Below are 16,723 nucleotides of genomic sequence, written 5' to 3'. Positions count from 1 at the left end.
CCAGCCATGCAGGCTCAAAATAGAGAGAGAGAGAGAGAGAGAGAGAAAGGGGACCAATGGCACAAATGTGGTCAATATGCCTTGTTCATAAGCAGAGCACCCGACACACTGAGGTACAAAATTAGCACCCACGTTCAAGCTGGAGGGACCTCAGGGTGCACACATACATATGCAAACAGAGACAGTCGCTCAAGAATGTGCAATAACTCAATTTATTACATTTTATACACCAGCACATATAAATGCGGGAACACATATACCAATAGGAACAATAATAGTCCTGACATGATAAAACACCATCAAGAAGAGGAGATGAGACACACTGCGCTCTCTGCAATAAGATTACAGCCCTCAGTAGATTTGCCAACGGGAGTCCCCAGTATAATAAAATCAGATTAAAGGACAATCATATTTATTTCTAGTATATACAATATATCAAGGTTGCTCAGTAGCTCTTATTGTGATAGGCTGTGAAAAGGCGAGCCTCTGTGTACTCTCCTTCTTCTAAGTTGACGTTAGGCTGTGTTTAATGAGCTTCAGGTGTCAAGGAGTCGGGAATATAACAGGATCTGTTGGCGAGGCTTATTGATTTATTGTTTTCAAAGAAGTTTTTGTACTTTTGTTATTGCCTGGCTGTCACCCGTAATGTCATTTCACAATCATTTCAGGTGAATAAAAGTTGAAGGACGGTGTGTAAATGTGAGCGTGTGATTGCTCTGCCGCTGGATAAAATATTAGAAAATAACATGATTCGGGGAGGTTAATCTGACTTCTGGCACATAAACAGATCTCCTGCTCTGGGAATAGGAAGAGGTGTGGAAACATATGCAAAGATTGTAATTCATAGGGATTCAGAGGCGCCTCGGAATGAAATTGAATCATTTTTGCCACCATTAAAACTACACAGGTCTACATTTGCCAACCCCCATACACACTGTACACAATTATGAAGGGTAAACAAAAAAAACATTAAACTGTTACTATAAAGAAGTATGTCATCACACAAGAGCTGGAACTACAAACATAGCAGATCAAGTAGCCTGAAGAGGTTAACTGTTGTATATAAATGCATGAGTAAAAACATTTTGGGTACAGATGTGTTTTCCTCATTAATAAAAAAAAATTAAGATAAGCTTCAATATTACAAAAAAATGGGATGCAAAACATTTCTATATCTTGATCAAAAATAACTTTTTAAAAACAGTAAACATAGTTTTAACTGAATGCCAGTAATTGCTCATGTGGCAAAGAGGCTAAACACAAAAGCTACTCAGCTACTCCTTTCAGAAGAATGAAAGTATGAAATCGAACGTCTAAATTACAAACATCTTTTATAAACACTGATGGCTTTAAAGCACCGTCACCAGCCATATAGGCAGATGGTGTATGCAGGGTTATTTCATCACTCTAATTCTGCACTGCAGTGTTGCAGGTCACCATAGAACACATTTACTCCGTTTGGAACGTTGACTGAGATTCTCTTTTCCCTCACTACTTTTGAATTCACTGAATAGAGGCTCTGTGCACTCTGCCCCCAGCCAGCTTTGAGCTTATGCAACCAGCTGTTTGCCTGCTTTGCTCATCCTGTCCAGGGGAACCAACTGTCTAAACAGCACTTGTATCATTGGACTGTTGAGGTTGTTATCAGAGCCTGATAATACAAAAGAGGTTAAAAGCCCAAATAGATTTGACTGATTCCACCGGAGGTAGGCAGTTTTTGCTAATCTAGGGTTCCCATGTCCAACCAAAATGTCTATCCATTTAGCTGCAGAATGCTCCATCATGTTCACAATCTAAGCGTTACCTGTGTTTGCTACTTTATTGTGCCGAGCAGCAGGAAGGGTTCAATTGGTAGTAGAGCTGACTTCTGCTGGTAGAAAAGAAGCAGATGAGAGTGCTAAGAATGAAACAAAACAATAGGGCTGCAAAAACCAAAACACGCTGAAAAACACTAAAACGCATAGATCTAAAAGGAGTTGCAGAGGCTAAACACTTAAAGCAACCATTTACACATGTTGATTTTACCAATGGTTGATTACAGCAGCTACGTATAACTATAATTTCCTGGTGTTTTTCAGGATTATCTGCAAATAGAACATGAAACAGCCAGAGGCGATTGTATTTATATCGAAATGTACAATGCATCTAAACTTAATATTATCAGTGCACTTCAAGTTCAGGGTGATTTCAACTACACTAATTATTCTCAAATAACTCAAATGCTGAACTGAGAGCTCAATTTTTCAGCGGTCCTCTCGCCCACACGACTAGATGTCCCTTCCCTCTGCGTAAATGCCACATAATTATGAGTGGCTCCAGGTTTGGCAGGCCAAGATAGTTGGGGGTTGTTGAAGAGTGCAATTCCATGCGTGAGTGCTGTGTGTTGGTGCGTGTGTACATTGTGTGAACAGAGAAGTCATCTTATTTACCCACCTTGGTGTTAGGGGTGGCCATCGCCCGCCCAGCTAAATGCCATGCAAATGCTGCCGTTGGCGTCAAGCTGCCAATCATAACGCTTTTGGCATTCACGGCATGCCGCAGGAGCATTTACAGCGTCTGTGATCTTTACTAAATGAGAAATAACCCTGGCCTGTCCAAGCTGGCCGCAGCGTTTAAACTACGCAATCCCCATATTCCCACTGGAAAAGTGCTTTGAAGTGAAGACATCGAATTGTGTCAGAGGAGTGATAAAGAAAACAAAGGGGGCTGGAGGGAAGGTGGGTAGATGTGTGGGTGGTAAGGGAGGTATCTTACTCCCATGGTACAGCCTCATTATGATGATGTGATTTGGTGGAATGGCAGCAGCGGCTCTCGTCACTAATACCAGCTCCCCTGAGCCACCAAACAGCGTTTTATTAAACTTTATGAAAGGCTTAGTTGTCCAATTTATGAGCCTGCCTGCTGAGGACAGGAGCGTGCAGAGACAGAGGAAACACTGCAGCACTACATCAAATGAGATTACACAGAACAAAAAGTTTTACCCCTGACAGTTTTTCTCTCGCTTTATTCTGAAATGCAAACACAAGAAATTATGTCAGATTGTTCTTACAAGAAGTGAAGGAATTGGATCAGCTCGCTTACTAAAAGGTGTTCCTTTCATCATGTATTTGTGGAAACACTTGGGTTAAATGAAAGGATCTCAATATCCTTTCATAGAAGTAGAAACATAAGACAAAATAATATGAATGATGTACACACGTAAGTCAGGATGATATTCAGGATGACATTACTGCATTATTATCAAAGTACTTTTATCCTACACATCAGAAATCAAGATGGTGATGGTTGTTTAAGATGAGCTGATACCCTGCGCTCTGATGAAGGCTGTATTTGGGTTTTTCAGAATTGTCTACTACTGTATGTTTGGCGAGTTAATTTTGGGTTTACCGACGGTGGTTGCGTCTCGGATACTGCATTATGGCTGCACAGATTACACATCAATCCTGATTACACACAGAAATAATGCCCACAGAGCTGTGTGCAACCCACGCCTGGTGACAAAAACGGGCCTCGTTAACTCCTGTGTCTTTTCTGACATTCTGTTATCAAACGCTGACAGACACACACTGATAAACAGGTGCATTAAGTATTCACTAGAGTGTTTACGTTGGCGAAGAGACAGCAAGGCAAACACACACACACTCACACAAACATTAACATAAATCCCCAGGCAGTAATTAGTCCTGCCCCCCCTCATGTCACTGAGCTGAAGGTGAAAATTCAATTTATGTGAATGCACTGTCTGGTCTCTCATCGTACATTAACATGTCGGGGTCACAGACAAAGACAGGTGTGCTCACTCACACTGACATACACATTGTGCACCAAAAACACAATGAAGAGTGGGTTTGTCCTCAAGAACCTTACAAACAGTGATTGACATGACTGAGGTTATAGCAAAGCTACAATCTGTAAGTGGGAACAGGAAGATTTTACACTTAGATATATGATTTGGTCAATGTAAGACCAATTAAGACAGCCTGCAATTACTTGGTTAATGTTTGATTTTCATTTTGCGGCATATCAATAAATATAATACACATTTAATTGTGTCGTACTTTTTGAACAGGTTCAAATAAATGGCTAAAAATATAATTATTAGACAGGTATTACCTTGTCTTTTTTCCTTATCAAGACCAGATAATGTAGGTCTTCTTCAGAAGGTTGGGCAAGAATCTAAATTGGTTGAATTAAAAAATGTTGCCTTCAGTCAGCTGATGAATGCAGGAAAGGTAGAAGCTTTAAACAAAGTAAGCATTAAGACAGCCCATTGATGAAGAGACGAACTGAAAGAAGATGTCACGATCACAGGTACAGATCAGAACCCAATAGCACGACTCAGATACAACCAGTTTTTAGCAATGTTCAGTTTATTCAGGTCTGGGACAGGCAGGGTCAAAACCAGGAAATCCGTGAGACAGGCAACCAAAACCAGACAGGGAGCAGGCAGGAACTCGAGATCCGTATAGAGGCAGGCAGGGATCAAAAACCAGGCAGGACAAAAATCTAGGCTAGAGAGTAACACTCACTGGAGAGCTTGGCGGAAACGACAAGACAATCTGGCAAAGGACAAGTGATAGTGAGGTGGTATAAATACTGTGGAGTGATGAGGGAATGAGTAACAGGTGAGGGGAAGGGCTGGGAAGACCAGGTGAGGGAAGTGAGCTGATTACAAGGGCCTGGAGGAAGGCGGGATCTGAAATGACAGGAGAGTTAAGATGAGCCAAACCAAACAAACAACAATAGATGTGTTTAACTTGTGACAGAAGAGCCTGAAGAATAAATATGAATGTAATCAGTAAACTGTGCGAAATAGAAAATGTTAAAGAGATATGTCAGGGGTCTTGAACCCCATGAACATATCATGAACCCCATTGTGATATCATGGTGTTTGATCCATTTTGCTTTTCTTTTTTAATTGAAAAATCCATCATCAAACAGGTAGGCACCTACTGTAAGCCTAATTATACTGAAAGGAGAGTCAAGTTATATTATGAATACACTGAAAAAACTGAAGCGTTGACTTGTTGACTAAATGGATTATGTCAACAAATATCCCATAACTTTATTAGGTTAGTTGAAAGCAATAATAATAAGTTTAACCTAATGTTTTTTATTTTTAGCTTAATGTTATTGCTTTTAACTAACCTAATACAGTCATGTGAAATCTGTTGGCATAATACATTTAATTAAAGTCAATGTTTCAGTATTGTCAGTGTTCAGTAAGCATAGTCAGTGACTCAGCAAAACACACAAAAAGATGGTGCAGTGATTCAATGCCACCTGAATCAGTTAAGCACACTTGTACCACAGCGGCGCTCAATGAATGAGTGTCAGTGGTGGCAAAATGACAAGTCAAATCAATGGCACTCTGCTGCTAATGAATGACAAGGCTAATTGCGGGAACGGCTTGTTGCTCTTTGGTTTAGATAAATACTCCGACAAGTGAAGTGCTTTAATTATCCCCAGTGTGTTTGTGCCTGAGCGCCGTCGCCACCACTGCACTCGAGATGCCTGCCGAATGAGACAAGCTAATTAAGAGCGATTTCCTCGCTCGCTACTCATTAATAACACAACAGCAATTAAAAGCAGCTAGCGGAACATGGTGCATTTGGTGCTAACAAGATTAGCCTCATGAAGCAATCAGTTTACAAGAGAGACAGACAGACACAAAAAGGTGAAGCTGTGGATTAATTGAGGGAGGGAGAAAATCAGATGGTGTTGAAAGGAAGGAGAAAGATAGTGTGCATGTGAGGAATTGAGAGAGATGACAAATGAGACAAGAAAGAGGTAGGTGAAAGAGAACAAAGCTAAATAAGAGTAGGAAGCGCAAGGTACAGAGAGGAAGGAAGAAAGAGACAGAAGACATTGGTGTGTTAAATGATGCTCTTCGGATTCAAACATCTTTTTTTCATTTCCCTGGTGAATCACCAGATTGGCCTTTAAATGAGCTGTTGCATAAAGGACATTCAGTTTCATGAGCTCACTGAATAATAACGGGGCAAGGGAGAGGACTGTGTCCCTCTGATTGTGACAGCGTTTAATTACCAACAATACTTGAGCCTGTGTTAGAGAGATTACAGTATGGAGGGCAATAAACACATTTATGATTCAGGATGTACAGAAAATGCAGTATGTAGGTTATGCTTACACTCAGGTACCAGTCTATTACACATAATCAGTAGCATACATGGCACATTAACATAGTGAATTAGATCACCTATGTGGTTTACTATAAAAAGCAGGCTGTGAGGCTTAAAAGGGATTATTTGCTAAATACAATAATTTAGGGGCCTATTCGATTTGGAGCAGGGTACAAATGTTGTTGATGATGAATTGCATGGGCTAAGAATAACAATCCATAGTCTGCAGCCATGCTGTCTCTTTGAAGCTGCATAAAGTTCCTTTTGGCTAAATGCTACAATGCTACTGTTATAGCAGGTACAATGTTTACAAAATGCACTATCTTACCAACTAAGTTTTTTAGATTAAAACGAAATACTAACTACAGTTAAGTCTTATGGGATCGTCATTAGTTTTTGCATTATCCATTTTGACCTGATATTGGCGCAAATAGGAGTTAAGTGAGCATCAAAGTTACTATAATTCATTGTTGAGGCATTTTACAAAATAAATAATCTATTTTTCAACCTCATGATGGACTTAGAGGGGCAATCATTGTGATTCTTCAACTGGAGACAAGGCGTGAAGATCCATCCAATGGTTAGTCATACCAATGTGGTGGACAGACCAAACGAACAACATGGCCTCTAGAGTTGCTAAAAAAAGAAAACATTTAAAGTGGACCTATCATGCTATATTTGAAAAATATATTGTAGGGCCATACCTATACAAAACATGTCTGTGAAGTATTTTTTTCAAAATACCAAACAGATCACCCATTGTAGCCATGCCTCATACTGCTCAAACCCCTCTTTTGCAGCCCTGTTAGAGAAACGCAGATTTTGGGTCCTTAGCTTGAAAAAAAAGAAAGAAGAGGAGGCGGAGCTAATGCCTGATCAGAATTCGAACGGAATTAAAGTTAAATTTGGTTGTGATAAAACGCCATCCTGTTTAAACCACGTCAAGGATTATTTCTGAAATAATATGAAGCTCAAATGCTTTTTCTTTTGCAGGTTTATCACAAGGTGAGTTCTTTTTTTATTTCCTGCTTTTTAAACCCATGTGCTCTTCAGTACAGGTTGGCTCTGAGTGTTAGCCAGGCTTGCTAATGTAAACAAAGACGAGATTACGCCCAAAACGCGTCAGGCATTGTTTCTGATAGCAACTTTCTGTGGGTCCGCCGACGTCAGTTCGGATGGACACGTCAATTCGGATGGACACGTCAGTTCGGATGGACACGTCAGTTTGGATGGAAATCTGTACACCCGTTTTTATAAAATTTGGGTACGGAAGAAAAGAGAGAGGGTTTTATTTTCTGACGCTGCGTGAGTTCCCCGACGCACCGGGGACACACATGTACTGTATAAAAGTCATCACAAAGTGCATTTTGCATGATAGGTCCCCTTTAAATAAGATAAAGGTATGTGGCTTTTTTTATGCCCACAGCATTGGAAATACATTTCAACATGAAACTCTATTCATGACCATTGTTTCTGAGTGGTTGAAGAAGTTCCAGCATTACAACATCTCTGAAAGTATTTACCGTATTTTATGTTGAAACTATAGTTGCAGTCTAAGTGTATGAAAGCTCTCCGCATATTGCTTGTGTGATTTCAAATGTCTTTGTAACAAAATCATAAACCTGTGTTTTTTTTTTTACTGCCTACCATGTCCCCTGTTGAACTAACCAGCTAATTTACAGTATGCCGACATTTTCAGGTAAGTGATGATGATCATGAATAAGGCTTTGTTGTAGAAAAAACTGAAACTTTTGTGTCCATAAGTAATAATTCTTGCAACAAAAGATGAATTGCTATGCAACACTCACAAGGAAACGAAAATGAACACGTATAAGAAGGAAGTCTGAATTGAGTATACAGTATATACAGTATCAATAGAAAACAGACAGAGAGCCAATGCAAACTCTATGTGTGTGTGTGTCTGTGTGTGCATGCGTGTGTGTGTGTGTGTGTGTGTGTGTGTGTGTGTGTGTGTGTGTGTGTGTGTGTGTGTGTGTGTGTGTGTGTGTGTGTGTGTGTGTGTGTGTGTGTGTGTGTGTGTGTGTGTGTGTGTGTGTGTGTGTGTGTGTGTGTGTGTGTGTGTTTGTGTGAAATAGACTGTATATAGGATGTCAGTCACAGTAACTTTTCTTACTGCAAGCATGGAGCCCTTGACAAGAGACTCAATCAGCAGCACTAAAGCCTGCTCTGCCTCTGCCACACTACTTTTGTGTCGACTAATCTCCACTGTAGGATGTAGAGGAGCCATTTGATATTGTCTTCCCCGGTGTTTTTCATTATCACCGTCTTACTGCAGCCTGCTGGTGGCATTACCTCCACATTAGTGAGCTTGACGGGACTAGAATCACCACACAATCCTGTCACAACCTCCCATCTCTGCTGTAACACCTACTCAAATTTCAAAGCCCCTCTGCTTCTTCTTATTTTTGTTCTGCTTTGAGGAGGATCTGCAGCAGGGTCATGGACAATATGATGTGGGAAATTGCAGATATGCCCATTGCAGTTTAACAGAATCCAAATTGCATTTTGGCTGAAAATGGGGTATAAAGAACTTGTCATAGACACAAAAGCAACATTTCCATTAGAAGACTGAAAATAAAATGCTCTATGTTTTCTCCTAAATCTTTTTTACTAATACCCCTCTTCTCTAAAATATTGAAATCAGCTTTATATCTCCACTCTTTTAACTTATTGTGAACACAATCCTTTTTTATCATCTTCCCTAAACACAATGGACTGTACAACAAGTCCAACAGCTTCAAAAACACCAAAATCAAAGCAGAGGGATTAAATGTTTCCCTATTAACCCTTCTTCTGAATTGTCCCTGTTCTCTTCTCTTTCTAGTTTTAGTTCCTCCAGGTCTCTTGGCCTTGTATTGAGAACTGTTCAGTTTTTCCCGCTTCAACAATACTAAGCTATGTAGGCTAAACATTATTTCTACTTAACTTTAACATGTTAACAGTGTTCCTGTAAAAACATTAGCATGATGATGTTAGAATGTAGTCCAGCTAAGCTTCACAGAGCAGCTATCATGGCTGGAGATATTGTTTTACAGTGGCGACCGGCCCATAGGGGCGCTAGGGGCGCCGCCCCCCCTCTTCCCACATGTCCCAAAACAGCAAAATGTATCCACCCTGTCATGGACAAAATGCAAAGAGCAAATACATTTTAATTACATAGTGATTATAAAATGTACATTTTCAGAAAGCTATAGTTCCTTTCTCAACAATATATTTCAGTTAATGGAAAAAGTATTTGGATAATAATGACATTTTGGCAAACTATTTGTACCAAGAGCAATACAAATACTTCTTTTATACATGTGTCCCCTCCATCGACTGTATAGAGTGGCGAAGTCACGCCCATGGGACCTTATTTCGGAAAAATTATTAATTTAAGTCAATCAAGAGAGAAAACGTATCTTTCGATCCCGTTTGAATTGTGCCATGGATTACACATATGATGTTTGTCAATCTTAAAAAATCATTTCCATGTCAAAAAAGTCAGTTTGTCTTAGACTATGAAAAATACGCAACTAGAAAGACTACAAATCTCAGTCGCGTAAGTGATGTCATAACTGTTTTCCTCCACTAAGAGATAGCTAAGATCAGCGCCATATAGATAGAATCTATCCATATGGCGCCATATAGATAGAATCTATCTATATGGCGCTGGCTAAGATAAGATAACTTTAACAAGATGCCTGTGTGCTTAGTACCAGGTTGTTATCATACCAGCAATAGGCTAGTTGCACAAGATGGCGTCTATCAACTTCCGGTTCATTGAGTGTGCGGTTGTAAACTTCCGGTCTACGGGTGGTTGAGCGGGTAGATAGCGATATACATACGATAGATAGAGAGAGAGAGAGAGAGAGAGAGAGAGAGAGAGAGAGAGAGAGAGAGAGAGAGAGAGAGAGAGAGATAGATAGATAGATAGATAGAGATAGATAGATAGATAGATAGATAGATATAGAGAGAGAGAGAGAGAGAGAGAGAGAGAGAGATAGATAGCAAGATAGATAGCATACAGATAGCGATATAGTTAGCGATAGATAGCATAGATTGATAGAGAGATAGATAGATAGAGAAAGAGATATAGATAGATAGATAGAGATACAGATAGATAGAGAGATAGAGAGATAGAGAGATAGATAGATAGCAAGATAGATAGATAGCATACAGATAGCGATATAGTTAGCGATAGATAGCATAGACGATGAGCGGTAAAGAAAAGCGATTGGCCTTCCTGTGGGTAAGAAAGTCGGCACGACATTGCTGTGTGACCCTTTGTACAAATTCGTCCCATTATAATCGGGAGATAAGTTTCCATTCATTTCCTATTGATGCTGAGGTAAAGGCTCAGTGGCTGATCAAGGTCCGTAGGGACAATTTCAGCCCCACAATCGAATTGGACATCATTCATGTTATCCAAAACACGTAATAGTACATCATTAAAATGCTTTACACTGTATCAAGACTGTCAAGTTGTCAAAGTTAGCCAGTAACTACAGCTTTGTTTGTCACTTACCTTCATAATTCTCGATGTAACTGGATATGTACATCTTGAACCCCTTTTCTCTTTTGCTCCTCGGGGCTGAGCTTGCTGCTTGTACCAGCCGATGTACATCACTGATGTTAACCTTCGGTAGGTCTTGGAGACATCGAGTGTAAAATAGTGCCATCACGTTAACGTTAGCCTTCTCACTTTGCTCTACCGCTATCTGTATGCTATCTGTATGCTATCTGTATGCTATCTATCTATCTATCTATCTATCTCTCTATCTATCTATCTATTTATCTATCTCTCTATGCTATCTATCTATCTATTAATCTATCTCTCTATCTATCTATCTATCTATTTATCTATCTATCTATCTCTCTATGCTATCTATCGCTAACTATATCGCTATCTGTATGCTATCTATCTTGCTATCTATCTAACTATCTATCTATCTCTCTTTCTCTCTCTCTCTCTCTCTATCTATCAATCTCTCTATCCATCTATCTATCTATCTCTCTCTATCTATCGTATGTATATCGCTATCTACCCGCTCAACCACTCAACACCGTAGACCGGAAGTGTACAACCGCACACTCAATGAAGCGGAAGTTGATAGACGCTATCTTGTGCACAGAGCCTTTGGGTCTTGCTCGTTCTTTCGCTTCCCGTCTGATGAGAGGACCAGGAGTGGCTGGATCAAGTTAGCTACCTATCTAGTAGCTAGCACGTTAGTTAGCATTACAGCCTTGTCATTTTTATTAGCCTTAACATGAAGTAACATTAAGTAACCCAACATGTTAAACAGTAAGAGTAGTAGTCATATTACGTGAACCCTTTGAAGAGTACTGTCACACCGGTGTGATCATTCTATAATACACAATTTAAGCCCGGGGGAGAAATGCTAACGCCACATTAGCATCTGCGATCTTTTCTACTTCACGCTATCTGCACAAATGGTTGACATTAAACATTCAAAAGACCAGGCAGTTCAGAGAGAATCAAAGGAAGGCAGGCAGCCAGGCAGGCAGCTTTGTATGACATTCTTCTGGACGTGTTTCCAGGGCTGCCAACACTCACGCATTGAGCGTGAGAGTCACGCAATTAACCCATATCTCACGCACTCACGCTACACATGCCTTTACTCACGCTAAGTTTTCGTACAAAATAAATGTATATAAAAATAAAGTGAATGAACAGCAAACCGAGCGGTCTACGAAATGAGACGGTCTTCTGGCTTAGTTCAGTAAAGTTGGAACGATATAGGGAGATTCGGATTTCACGGATCAATAACTCATGAACAAAACGTTATTCAGACACAAATGAGTCTCCTAAGTACCGTGGTAAGGTTGACAACGAACTACAGTCACCCTTTGATCCAAAAAAGCCAATACGCGCTGTCCACCGAGCTGGACACATTACATTGGTCTCTATACGCAGCCGGAGAAGAAACGAGTGCTCAGGGACCGTCTGCAAAGTGCAACTCCGAAAAAAGAGAATACAATAATATTCAAACACTATTATACAGCTTATTACTACCAAACTCACTACACACATCAATAGTCTCCTGTGTGTCATACTACAGCAAGGAGTTTGGAAGAATATGCTTTTGAATAATTTTGGGGAATATTTATCATGTAAAATCTTCAATAAATATGGCATCATCTTCAATAACTTTACTATTATACAGTATATTTCTACCAAACTCACTATTTGCATTGTTGTTGTTAGCATCTGGTTAGCTTAACGGATATTAAAAGCTGTTTCTGAAACAAGAAGAGGGAGAGCTCTGTCCTGTCAGTCTGAGAGAGATACAGCTCAGTGAGGTAAGGGACTCTCTGTTTAGATAGTTAACTTTAGTCTAGTTATCTCAGTGGGTCTCAAACGGTTTGGTCATCATTTATGAGAATAAACAGGTATGAAATACTATATGACAGTGAAACAAGAATACAGTTTAAAAGGGGAGTGATTTGTAAAATATCCATAAAGAAAAAGAAAATCTGTTTACAGTTCTGTTTCATATGGGTGTTGAGAGATATATCCATAGATCTCTTAATGTTGCTCTCAAAATGCACCAGGTTGATGCATTTAACTTCAATACAAAAAAAAAAATCTTCTTCCTCTTTTATATGCACCTCTGCTTACACCTATATGCCATTTTATATGCTGTGAGCTGATTATCGAGCCTTCATTGTAAGAGTCGCGGGTACACTGTGTATGTGCATATTCCACTGTGGCGCCCAGTATATTAATGGGAAACTCTAGTTTGTACATGTTCAATACATTTGTAACACTGTACAAATGAACGTTTCTTTTTTCGGTTCACCAAAAAAAAATCTCACTCCAAGCTGAACTCAAATGTTGGCAGCCCTGGTGTTTCATTGTGGTTATAGTAGAGGTTTCCCAATACTCTAATTTCCCCTCCTCGACTCCTTTCCTCGACTCCTATCCTCGATACTTAGTCCCGCCCACAGGAGATGCGAGCGGAGGACTGAGGAGGGGAACCGAGGAGAGAGGAGGGGAAGCAGCAGGCGGTTAGAGAAATGAGAACTCCTTTCCTCTCCTCCTCTCATAATAACGTAACACAATCAGAGACTGGATATATATATCCCCCCTATGGTCGCTGAAATGGGGAATTGAAATCACGGGCCAAAAGTTGTATTTACAAGTATTAAAAGTAAGCATAGGACACCAAACGAACTGAGACCCGTCTGTCCGCCGCATCTACGCATTGTACAACACACACACCTACACACTGTAGGCCTACGTGTTGTACAGTCTGTACCACACACACACACACCTACACACTGTACCACACACACCTACAGCTCCTAAAGCATAATCAGGCTACAGCCGTTGTGTATTTTATTATGTGAAGCACTAAATGGTCTTGGAAAAATATCGCGTCTTTTTTTGTAGATATCTACTTAACTACAGTATACAAATACAGAGAGTAATGTGGGCCTGTTATACTTAAGCAATAGCTCACGACAGGCCGTGGTATATGCTCATTATATCACAGCTAAGGGGCGTGGTTCGGCCCGACGCGAAGCGGAGGGTCGACAACCCCCTTAGCTGTGATATAATCACGGCCTGAAGTGAGCTATTGCTTTTATAAAACGGTTACCAAGTGTGGCAATATGAAAGAAAAATACACACTCTAATTTAAATAGTTTGTATTAGTAAATAATGATGTTCAAAATAAAATAGTCCCTCCGTTGCCTTCTGCACAAAACATAGTGCAAGGTGGTTGCTAATGCAACAACACTTGGCCCGTCTACTCTACAGGCATCGAAAAATGCTTTCAACGCTTCGCCCATTCACTTGAATGGGGTGACGTAGAAGATTTGTAATCTTCGCCGAACTGCATTGTGGGGAGCATGGCATGGCTTTGCAAGCATCACGAGCATCTATCGGCATCAAAAGTTGAACAATGTTCAACTTTTGAGTTGAACAATGTTCAACTTTTGAGGCTCGATGCTTGGCATCAGCCAATCAAATCCCGTTTATGCAAATCCCGCCATTGCAAGCGCTAGCCAATCAAACCGTGTGCAAGCTGGGAGAGCCAGATCACAGTTAATTTCCTCATATTCCAAACGAGATATTACGGTAGCAAATCACCCGGTTCTTTACGACCAGAACTATTTACCGGGATACAAACCGGAGGAACCAGGCATGGAGGGAGGTGGCAGAGACAGTGGGTGAAACAGGTAGGTTTTTCGCCTGTTTGGAGAGTTTATATCCAGTTTACTTCGTTTTAACATTGCTATTGCTTTGTATGTCGGGGGCGGGAGATTCACGTGATTGGTTGTTGGTCGAGTTGCTCGCAAAAAATCGCCAAGCTTCAGACACCCCCAACTTCAAGATTTTTTGATGCCTGTAGTGTAGACGGGCCGTACGTCTACACTACAGGCATCAAAAAATGCTTTCAACGCTTCGCCCATTCACTTGAATGGGGTGACGTAGAAGATTTTTAATCTTCGCCGAACTGCATTGTGGGGAGCATGGCATGGCTTTGCAAGCATCACGAGCATCTATCGGCATCAAAAATTGAACAATGTTCAACTTTTGAGGCTCGATGCTTGGCATCAGCCAATGAAATCCCGTTTATGCAAATCCCGCCAGTGCAAGCGCAGCCAATCAAACCGCGTGCAAGCTGGGAGAGCCAGACCGCAGTTCATTTCCTCATATTCCATACGAGATATTACGGTAGCAAATCACCCGGTTCTTTACGACCGGAACTATTTACCGGGATACAAACCGGAGGAACCAGGCATGGAGGGAGGTGGCAGAGACAGTGGGTGAAACTGATCGTTTTTTCGCCTGTTTGGAGAGTTTATATCCAGTTTACTTCGTTTTAACATTGCTATTGCTTTGTATGTCGGGGGCGGGAGATTCATGTCATTGGTTGCTCGCAAAAAATCGCCAAGCTTCAGACACGCCCAGCTTCAAGATTTTTTCATGCCTGTAGTGTAGACGGGCCGTAACAGCAAGCGAACATATTAGACAGAGAGCGTTGATCCATTATTTGGCTGTTTATTTACATTAATGTGTATGTTGCTGTTTATTGTGCATCCACTGAAAAACTGTCCAGCATCAGTAGCATGGCTTACGTGGTCACTTGTATAGGTTGAGGTTGTTCGAGGCTGTTGCTTGGCGTGGCGAGAATATTGCTCCACTTTCTCCGGTCCCCGAGATTGGGCTTCCAGTAGCTCTGGAGAGAGCTTTCGCACGTGTGGCCACTAACGGTCATAATTTCTCTGCTTTGTTTCAAGACCCGCATCAGAAAGCTTTTGAATGGTGGTACTTTTCCAGTTGGTCTACCTGCTCTTCACGTAGCTCCCAATGTCGTAGTTTAGGTGTTTTTTTTCTGGAGATCGGCACTGCTCAATCCACTCCTCAATACTATAGTAAGACCCCCCCAGAGGTCGAAGTTAATCTTAAATGTTTCCATTTTATGCTTTGTAAATTTGTTTCGTAACGGAAGAAATTTTTATATATTTATAAAACTGACAAGTCAAATCAAGCAATCTGATTGGTCGATAGCGTTTTTGCGGACCTCTTTGATTACAGATTTGAAAACATCGTTGCTTGCTTTAAAAGTAGCACAATTCATTATGTTAAACCTTCAAAAGTATCTAGATATCCCTGCCCTAAGGCCAAAGGAACTGCACACTGAATATGTTTTGGCGTTTGATGTCTATGTCTGGACCGCTGCGTCAAAAAGGAGGGCTTCTGCCCCGTTGCTTCTCCGCTGCTTTCTTGTTCCAGTCTGAAAAGCAAACTGCCTGCAGAAAAGCAAACTGCCTGCAGTTTGCTTTTCAACCCAACAGTATGTTTTTCTCAGACGCGGAGGGATACTGACTTGTTGTGAAAAGTAACTTAGAATTCTACCCGTGGTATACGCTTAGTATATCACGGCTAAGAACCAATCAGATGGCTTGATTTGACTTGTCCGTTTTATAATGAGTGATATATATTTTAAACACTGCTCTGCTTTCTGCACGGACCTCACAGCTGTTCTCACTGTAAACATCGCGTCGCCGTTCAAGCGGTTACTAAAATAATATCCAGGGGATGCATGCAGAGCTGTCATTGGCTGAGATAAGTCCGGCCGTGCGTAACGCTTCACCGCATCCGTGGAGGATTTATTTTTTTGACTTGCAAAATTATCTTTTAAATTGACAAACATCATATGTGTAATTCGTGGCACAATTCAAACGGGATTGAAAGATAATCTTTCTCTCTCCATTGACTTCAATACATAATTTTTCCGAAATAAGGTCCCATGGAGGTTCACCGGAAGGGGAGGGACTTCGCCACATATATAAATGGACGTCGTGTCCGTGACGTCACCCATAGGATTCTGCAGAGATGCCGAGAAGCCTGTCCACACAGCGGCGTGCGTTGACGCTTGGCGGTGGGCGTATCTGAAGCTTGGGGATTTTTTGCGGGCAACGCGACCAACAACTAGGGCTGTCAAGTTAACGCGTTAATAAAAAAATTAACGCCACTAATTATTTTAACGCGATTAACGCATGTGTATTTTTTGTCCTCGGCCGCCCCGTAGCTTCAGAGCGTA

The sequence above is a fragment of the Notothenia rossii genome (assembly GCF_949606895.1).
Source record: "Notothenia rossii genome assembly, chromosome: 6".
Lineage (NCBI taxonomy): Eukaryota > Metazoa > Chordata > Actinopteri > Perciformes > Nototheniidae > Notothenia > Notothenia rossii.
The sequence above is the reverse complement of the archived record's forward strand: the minus strand, read 5'-3'. Positions refer to the sequence as shown.